The following is a 10,354-nucleotide window of genomic DNA, read 5'->3' on the forward strand; positions in this document are numbered from 1 at the left end:
GATCCGTAGATCGATCTTGGTTGTCCTGCGTTGTTTTCCAATATGTCTCGCAGGTCCTGCGTATTCCCGTTGGCCGTGGTGAACCGGCGTGGGGGTGCGGGCTGGTGTCCGGCCTGATAGCATGTTTTATCCCGGCCACAAGGTGGCCGGTCAGCCTCATCTTGTGCTGGATGTTCAAGCTCTTCAACCTCTTCCTCTAGCGGTTTATGCTTTGGGTATCCCCCGCTCGGGGGCTCGAGTCTGTATTCCTCGGCCGCCAGGACTTTGGTCCATCTGTCTGCGAGCAAGTCTTGGTCAGCTTGGAGCTGCTACTGCTTCTTCTTCAGGCTTCTTGTAGTGGCTATAAGCCTGCGCTTGAAGCGCTCCTGCTCTATGGGATCCTCTGGTACGCCGAATTCGTCGTCACCGAGGCTCACCTCGTCTTCGGAGGGAGGCATATAGTTATCGTCCTCCAAGTATCCGTCCATCGCCTGTTCATCTGGGCTAGCCAGCCCATGTTCCTGTTCAGCTTGCTTGAAGGTGGGTTGATCAGGATCATGTTCCTCTTCGGCACCATCTGGATTTTCTTCTCCAGTGCCGCTATTGTTGTGGCGAGGCTTGGAGCGGCACCGATGACGCCCGTGTTTTGCTTTCTTCCCCGAGGGGTTATCTTCCGTTGCCTAATCGCCATTGTTTTCTTTGGGAGTATCCACCATGTATATGTCATATGAAGAGGTGGCAGTCCAGCACCCTATGGGCGGTGGTTCCTGTTCTGCTCCCGCATCGTCGCCTATACCGTCGATGTCTTCGGAGTCGAAGTTAAGCACATCGGTCAAGTCATCGACCGTGGCTACTAAGTGAGTGGTGGGTGGGAAACGAATTTGTTCGTCGCCAGCTCCCCACCCGAGCCGGACATAGTTCGGCCAAGAGTCTCCTGACAGAGAGAGAGACCTTAAAGAATCTAGCACGTCTCCGAAGGGTGAGTGCTGAAAGATATCCGCGGCGGTGAACTCCATGACTGGAGCCCAGTTAGATTCAATGGGTACGGGCGCGCGTGGTCCGGAACACACGGCCGGAGGTGAGTCTGGGGGTCCGGAGACACAGATCCCTTTAGGAGGGGAGTCTGTGTTCGGCTCCAACGCCGAGGAGTATGCGGCCTCCGGGGCGGGGTCTATCCACCCGTCCTTGGAAGGCACGACCCGCTCTAGAGCGAAGTCCGAAGCGGTATCAGTTGCGATGTTCCGAATACTGTCCGACTGCCGATCTAGGTCGTGCACGTCGTGATTGTTCGGTGCTCCTGACACAGGCCCGAATCCATCGAAGAGCAAGTCTCCACGTATGTCGGTAGTGTAGTTTAGGTTTCCAAACCTGACCTGATGGTCGGGGGCGTAGCTATCGATCTGTTCCAGATGGCCAAGCGAATTGGCCCGCAGTGCGAAGCCGCCGAACACGAAGATCTGTCTGGGGAGAAAAGTCTCACCCAGGACAGCGTGGTTGAAGGATGGAGGAGCCATCTAGCCTTGTAGCGACGACACAAAGGAACTCTCAATGAAAGCACCAATGTCGGTGTCAAAACCAGCGGATCTCGGGTAGGGGGTCCCGAACTATGCGTCTAAGGCTAATGGTAACAGGAGACTGGGGACATGATGTTTACCCAGGTTCGGGCCCTCTCGATGGAGGTAATACCCTACTTCCTGCTTGATTGATCTTGATGATATGAGTATTACAAGAGTGGATCTACCAAGAGATCAGAGAGGCTAAACCCTAGAAGTTAGCCTATGGTATGATGATAATGATGATCGTAAGTCCTACGGACTAAACCCTCCGGTTTATATAGACACCGGAGGAGGCTAGGGTTACACAGAGTCGGTTTACAGAGGAGGAGATCTACATCCGGATCGCCAAGCTTGCCTTCCATGCCAAGGAGAGTCCCATCTAGACACGGGGCGAAGTCTTCTATCTTGTATCTTCATAGTCCAATAGTCCGGCCAAAGTATATAGTCCAACGGTCCGGATACCCCCTTATCCAGGACTCCCTCACCGGGCGTGGCAGGTCATGCCCGGGGGCCGCGTGCCTTGGAGCCAGGGCGCCGCCTTGGGGCTGAGGTGGTGGAGGCGCGGCTTGAGCCACGTCGTCCATACTCGGCGACAGGTGTGGGAGCGAGAGGGATGGCGCGGGGTAGCCCCCAGCAGCATTGACAAGCTCGGTGATGCGGGCGAGCCAGTCCTCGTAGAGGTCGTCGACAGGGCGGTAACGCAGCAGCTCGCGTGCCGTGAGCAGTGCGGCCTGCACATCCGTGGGAGCGCGTTGAGCGTGGGACGACGATACTGCTGGAGTCACCGACGGAGTGGCGGTGCGACCGTGCCGCCGCACCGAGGGGTGCAGCAAGGACGCTTGGTGCTCGTGCCCCGCCGGGCCGATGGCGGCGTTGGCGGCGGGCGACGGAGAACGACGAGGGGGCCGCTGACAGGGGCCGTCTGGGCGACCTGAGCGGCGAGACCGGCCCGGCGCTCAGCGCGGGCTCAGCGAGCGTCAGACATGGATGCGACAAAGTGACGGGACGCGGATTGACGGAAGGAAGAACTCCGGCGCACCCCTACCTGGCGCGCCAAATGTCGGATGTCGGGTTCCGGCAAAACCCTTAAGGTTCAAACACTGGGGTGCGCACGAAGATTTCTCCCTATCGAGTATCGCTCTCGCTACCTCGTCGCGATCCCTAGGTGAAACTAATGAAATCACAGCACAAGAGACACGAGGTTTATACTAGTTCAGGCCACCATTGTGGCGTAATACCCTACTCCAGTGTGTGGTGTGGTGGATTGCCTCTTGGGCTGATGATGAACAGTACAAGGGGAAGAACAGCCTCCTAAGGCGAGGTGTTCTTGTGCTCTGTGGGTGGTTCTGGTCCGAATGGATCTTTCTTTGTCCCCTTCTATGGTGGTGGCTAGTCCTATTTATAGAGGCGCTGGTCCTCTTCCCAAATATTGAGCGGGAAGGGATCCCACAACGGCCATTTTGAAAGGGGACAACTAGTACATGCTATCCTGACTAACGGTGGTCTTCGCCTGCCAAAGGCTCTGGTGATGACGCCGTCTTGGGCTCCATGATGAGCTCCGTCTTGCCGTCCTGGTAGTCCTGGTCTTGTTGCACCGATATGGAAACCTTTGTCTGATGCCTTGGTACTCTGCGCCTGCGTTTTCCCCCTTAGCACCAAAGGGGAAACTAGTACACTGCGCGTGCTGGTGCCCGCCTGGCGCCCGCCTGGCCTTGGTCATCATGGCTTGCGTCATGGGAACCTCGCGAGGTACCCCTTTGCCTTGATCTCTCCGCCTCCCTCGCGAGCCTGCCTGATGAGGCCGCTCCTGAGGAGGCCGTGCATCATCCGCCCCGCGAGGTTTGGCCCCTCGCGAGGGTCTTGAATGTTTGGTTGATGAAGACGGGCTGCATCGGGCCACTGGTGGAGCCATGCCACGGGCCGCAGGCAGGCAAGTCTGGGGACCCCCGTTCCCAGAACGCCGACAGCTGCCTCTGCTCCATATGTGCCCTCCAAGAATAGGCGAAACCCTAGGCCTGAGGATTGTACCACATACACTCCCGGTATGTCCTCCACCGCACGGATTCCTCGTGGTAAGGGCAAGAAGGGAGATTCTGAGGCTGTTTTCAACAAGGGAGAGAAGAAGACCTTGTTCAAGACCATGAGCAACTTGTTGAAGATGTGTCAGTCCATTCAGCGCCGTTAGGTGAAGGAGGTCAACAAGGATAAGCTTGTGCGGTGTGTGATGAAGGCAGAGAGGGCTAAGGTGGGTGAGGAGGTTGTTCCAGGGTTCGAGGACAAGCACAGTGAGGTCACAGCTCGTTCCTTTCCGATGGCAGGGTGGCGTTTTGATGATGATGGTGATGCTTCGAGCGCTCCTCCTCTTGTCTAGTGTGTCTGTGTGTCGCCTTTTCCCTTTTTGTTGTCTTGATGACAAAGGGGGAGAAGTGGTGTGGTGTGTTGGTGCTCTTTCATATGTGTTGAGCTCTCAAGCCTCGTGTTTCTCTGACTTGTTTGTTGTTGGTTGTTTTTAGCCGGCTTGAGATACTCTTATTTGCTTTCCTTGGTGTGGTTGTGAGCTACTCGCGTTAGCTCGTGAGACTCTAGTACTTGTCTTGAACCTTATGCATTTGTTGTATTGTGCTTATTATGTTGGTTATTATGTGTCTCATGATAATTGCTCACTACACTTTTTCATGAGATCTAAGCACCGTTATAGGTTTATTATGTTGATCTCATGTCTTGTCAATGGTGATCTTGGGAGAGCCTCCTATGTAGTTTATGCATTCTCAAGCATATACTTAATCTGGGCACACATATAGGGGGAGCTACTATGATCAATCATTGTCTCATGGCCATTTAAAATTTTCATATTCTTATGCCATGTTCTAATCACGTTGTCATCAATGCACCAAAAAGGGGGAGATTGAAAGTGCATTTGGCACCTAAACTATATTTTGATGTGATGACAATTTGGTCAGTGGAACTAATATCGGTTACTAAAGTTTATCTCAGGATATTGGTTTCATATTGCATTTGATGGATATGTGCGACCCCCAATTCAAAAAGATCAAAGGCGTTGTCTACCGACGATTCAAAGGTTTATTTTTTGGTTCGATTCGAGTCATAGGAAAGATTGCACTATTAGGAGGGGTCTCTGAGGAAGTGTGTTGTGTGGGAATGCTATTGCAAAACCTATACACCTAGCCTACCTACTCCCACCACCCTCCTATCCATTGTGTGCTGCCAGGTACCCAGAAATCTTGCAAAAGAATGTTTCTGGATACCCCGCGTGCACGGGGTCTTTTGACCCCCCGTGAGCACGGGGTAGTCAGAAACTCTCTGAGTACCCCGTGCACACGGGGTCATTTGACCCCCGTGCGCATGGGGTGCTGGAAAAATCTTTGAGTACCCCGTGCGCACGGGGTCTTTTGAGTATGTCTCTGAGTACCCCGTGCGCACGGGGCTGGCTTATCCCGTGCGCATGGGGTCCAACGGGCAGAAACGGCCACCCACTCAAGAATACTATATAAGCCCACCTTCTTCCACCTTCATTCCCAACCCTAATGTCTTGTTGAGATCCACCATTGCTACACTCCATTTTGCGCAATACTCTCAATCCCTCCACCCAAACTAGTTGAAACCTTGGGGATTGGGAGAGCAAGACTCGATCTACATCTTGACCAAACCAAATCGCATTCCCCGCAACATTTCATCCCCATTGACTTGTTACTCTTGGAGCTTGGGCTCCTAGGCGGTTAGAGGTTCCTCCGGAAGCTTTCGTGGTTGTGGTGTGCTGTGGAGAAGTTTGTAAAGGTGTGATGGTCGCCTTCAAGACCAACCCGAGTGATTCGAGGCTCATCCGTTGGGGGTGACTCGAAAGAGATTACGGTGAGCCTTCGGTGGCGTTTCGCAAACTTTGGCTCCGGCAGCTCTCTAAATGGAGAGTAGCTCTTCCGCAAGGAAGGGTGAACTTGGGGATAAATCCGCGTCCTCGTCTCACTTGTGGTTAATCCTTTCCCGCACTTTACTTTGCCTTGTATGCTTGTTGGCTTGCTATTTAGATTGTTGCCTATCATACTTAGCTTTTATCTTGCTTGTCATATAGGTTGTGTTCACCTAGTTACATATCTAGTGAACCCTATTTATCCGCTCAACCTTAAAATTGACAAGAAAGATTAAAATTTGTAGTCTCCTATTCACCCCCCTCTAGTCGACGTTATCGATCCTTTCAGAGTCTAAGGCATTAATCGGTCCAACGTCATGTCAACCAGCGGTCATTACTAGGGGCATCACCCATGACAGCCATGGTGCATTAACTACATTTGTTACCTTTTGTAATAACCATATGTACTAATATTCAATTATCAATGCACTGTTAACCACATCTATTATACATGCCATTTTTGCCCCTCTTCGTGGCACACTCTATATAAGCCGAGGAGGGCATAAGGTCAAGGGTTCATACCATTTGTAATCATTCTATACACTAGAGAGAAAACAACACACAAGAAGTAGGGTATTACCTCCATCGCCATGGGTCTGAACTTGTATAATTCCTTATGTTATAACCATTTGCATCTTTGGTAGTCACTACGTCTATTGCCAATGAAATAACCACGACATGGGAGTTCATATGTCAATTTTGCATCGCTATTTCTTATTATAAATTTCTCATTATCAACCATGTTTTTCACATTATGCCACCACTCTTATATGTTTTCATATTATTTTACAAGTTACAATCAATGAGGGGGAAGTGCCATGAAACTTCCAGAAAGGATAAAAAAGAAGTCAAGCAAAGAAAATAATTTTCTGAAGACAGAAAAGTTCCCAAGAAGAAATCAGAAAGTCAGAATCACCAAGGAAAAGAACCAGGGGCTTGGACCCAGGCTTGCCGCGGCCACGCGGCCACCCAACATGGCCAGTCCCTTGGTCATGCCAGCATGTTGCGTCGGGCTCATAGGATGCACCTCCCCCTCTCGCACCCTTGATATTATTTTTACTTAACCCTAGACCTAATTAAGTAGGATTTTTTGCGCTATCGGAGCATGGCATAAAATGGATGGGAGCTATTTTCTTTCCAGGCAGGCTGATTTTGTTGAGATTCATCCCCTTCGGGTGGGGTAATGTTAAGCCATCCTCATCACCAACACTAAATCCACTGTGAGGATCGTCTCGATCCACTCCATCTTACCAATACCATCTTCATTACCATCACCTTCTCCATCCCCTTTTTGATCTATGAATTATTAACTCAAATCTATTTCAAAAATCACTTCCCGTTGTTGATTGTTATCTAGTAGTTGATGCTTTGTGGTTTATTGGGAGGAAGGGGAAGACAACTCATAGGAAAAAGGGGTCTTAATGTTTTTATTTCCTGCTTCCTAGCTTTTCGACTGTTATACAATATATATAATTTACACCTCACTGGGCCACACAAGTAACCCTGGCCCAAGGCCCAACCTAGCAACACAATACACTCAAATTTGTCGTAACCCAGCTTCTAACTGTGCGTCCTAAAATCTAGAGTTCGGTCGTCCCAGATTGGTGGGATCCAAGTTGCACCCTCGATGCCGCCGGTTAATCAACTTTTTTGTAGATGATATCATGTTGTTTTTCAAGGCTAGTGGTGCTAGAGCAACTGAGGTATCAAACTTTTTTGGGAACCTACTATCAAGCTTCTTGTCAACATATCAATGTTGGTAAATCTTATATATTCTTTAGCAAAGGATGACCAATTGTGATTAAAGAGGAGGTCAAGACCTTACTAGAAGTTCAATGAAAAGTATCTTGGCATGCCTTCTGATGTAGGTATGTTGGCGCTTTTAAATATTTGAAGGATATATTATGGAGCAAGGTGAAAGGATGGATTGAGAAACTTTTTTCTTCTGCTAGCAAGGAAGTCTTGATTAAATGTGTAGTAGTTGTCCCAGTTTATTCTGTTTCATACTCAAGTTGCCAAGAGGATTCTGTGAGCATTTAAACAAACTTATTAGGCAGTTTTGGTGGGGAAGTAAAGCAGGAGATCATAAGCCGGCGTGGGTGTCATGGAAAACTATGAGCAAACCAAAATACATGGGAGGCCCTGGTTTTAGAGATTTTGAGCTCTTTAATTTGTCGCTGCTGGCAGGGCCGGCCCTGAGGGGGGACAGGGGGGCGGCCGCCCAGGGCCCCCAAGATCTAGGGGCCCCCTTCCAGTTGTGATGTTACATATAAGGTGAACTAGCCCATAGGCCATGGCTTCTCGTGAAAAAAAGGAAGTAGCCCACGTCCAGGAAGGAAAGGACGGCAGGTAATCAACGTACGGACGTAAATCACGTCAATCAGCAAACGATCGTGAGGGAAAAATGGATCAGCATTACGCACCTAAATCACGTCGTCCCCTTCTCTTTATTCCTTATATGATCGTGAGTCAGTGTTGTGATAAAAAAACGATCATGCGCCGTGAGTTCATCCCTAATTTCCAATTATCTGTTCCCTGGTTTCAAACTCCAGACCCAAATCGCAGATCTGTTCCCTGGTTCCAAACTACAAATCCCAGGTCGCAGAGGGCTGGTTGCTCTCCTGGTGTCCTACGCAGCGGCGACGCAGCACAATCGTCGCCTAGCCCCTAAAAATTGGCATTGCCGGAGTGGGCGCACACGTACATCACCGAGCACCTGCTACCATATTATCCACATCATCGCCGAGCGTCGCTGATCTATCAATCCGAGGTATATCATTTTACTATTCCCTTTTCTAAAAAAAAGTAAAACTTTATGCTATGAGGAAGAAGCAATTTGATAAATATAGTTGCCCAAGAAGAAATTCTAGAAGCAGCTGAGAAAGATTTTCATGTTAAACACTTGTTTGTTTTGGTTGATATGAATCAATTCAGTGAAGAATTAAAGGGTTTTAAATAAGTCACGGTGTTTAAAGATTTATGCAGATTTACTGTGCATACGATTGTTGCAACAGCTAAAAGAAGCTTGTCAAACTTGAAATTATTGAAGAACCATTTGGCATAAAGAGTGACCCAACATAGCTTAATTGGTTAGGCTGACATTATGCAGCGAGAAGAAAGATGAGATTGACATCGACATAATCATAAGTCCCTATGCACTAGTAACAATGAGGATTTTTGGGCCTGAAACTTTGAGAAGAAAGGTATTTTTTCAGTCAAATCTTCATATAGGATGTTGGTTTCCACTGAAAGGAGGCAGGAAGATTGGCTAAAGGGCTGCTCGAGCTCTAGCAACCCAGGAGGCGAAGTTAAAGAATGGTCTAAGTTGTGGAATGTTGATGTTCCAGCAAAGCTTCACACCTTCCTTTGGCATCTTGCAAAATACTCGCTGCCAAGTGAGGATGTTCGTCGCCAAAGAAAATGAGCAATTCTGGTACATGCTAAATGTGTCACCTTTTGATTCATGACGTCATTCTTTGATTGAATGCTCCCTGACAAGGTGTCTTTGGTCTTTGGTTGATGAGGAATTAGCCGAGCACATGGCCATGTCTGAGCCAATGTTCACATTGTTTGAATCCTTATCACATGGATGCGTGATTAAACTAGTCGTGACCCTTTGGGCAATATGGCATGAATGCAATCAATGAACGAAATTGCTCCTCACACGATGATTTTGCCCGATCTATGCACGACCTAGAAATCCAGCGGCCCGTACCCTACTCATTCATGCGCATGTCCGGCTGGATGTATGTGTCGTCTGTGAATCATCTGGATTCTATCGTCCGCATAGCACTGTTGATCAATGAAAAGGTATTTTTCAGAGCCCTCTGTCTACTCACCTTTTTCTTGAGATGTATATTGCTGAGCTAGAAGAGCTAAAGCGTCCCAAAAAGGTGGCTCCTGCACCGCCAAGACCTGTTCAGCGCCATATGACATGGCAGTCTCCACCGACGGATGTGGCTAAGATAGATGTTGATGGTGGCCTATTGCACAGAGCTTTTTTACGGTATCCTGGTACTCCCTCCAGCAGAGATGAAGTACCACTTAAATCTGACCTTCCACTTATAAGGGCAGTTTAGTCTTTTCAACTCTTAATTAGGTCCTTCTCTGATTTCTAATTAGATCACCACCGCAGCCACCATCACATTAGCGCTGTTATATGTCTTCATGACACCGCGCCATTGCTTCCTTGCACTCATCGAGAGCGAGTGGATAATAGTTAACGATCAGACTAAAAGTTCTGGAAATCCACACAAAATCTCTAACATGTACAAAGGAAATTAAAACACAGATATACACTGTTGTGGAATACACGCAAGAGATCAGGCTCGCAAGAAGTTCATCACTTAATCAGCCCGCAAGAGATATCAGGCTGGAGAGCTGGCGTGATAGATCTCCACCCAGCCTGAGTATCCCCGCCTCGCCCTAGTCACCATCCTGCTTCAGCGTGGGCGAGTTTCCAGAAATCCAGTTGCGCGAAAAAGATGGCTCTCGCAAACGCACCCGTAGCGGTGGTGGCGGCTCCGCCGCCCAGCCCTGGTCGTCGACCATTCTCACTTTCCAGTCCATGCCATTCCGGCAAGCCCATGGCCCAGAGGCCTTCTGTCTCTTGTACGCGCGCAGACCACAGTGGCCGCCGGCGCCTATCTTATTAAAGAATTAGGTTTTTTTAGGAGATGAATTAGGGTTTCAGCGATCGAGTCAAATCTGTATCAGCCATGATGCGCCGATGGGAGAATGATAATAAAAATCAGTTTACCTTTTTACCCCCCAAGCACACGGTACTCCCTCACTTTTTTAGTAGGTACTCCCTCATGCACACTTTGGAGTACCAATGGACATCCACCGTTGGATCAAGAGAAATGGAGGGCTCATATTCATTTAGGGGTACTGT

Source organism: Triticum dicoccoides, chromosome 4B, assembly GCF_002162155.2.
Source record: "Triticum dicoccoides isolate Atlit2015 ecotype Zavitan chromosome 4B, WEW_v2.0, whole genome shotgun sequence".
NCBI classification, from domain to species: domain Eukaryota; kingdom Viridiplantae; phylum Streptophyta; class Magnoliopsida; order Poales; family Poaceae; genus Triticum; species Triticum dicoccoides.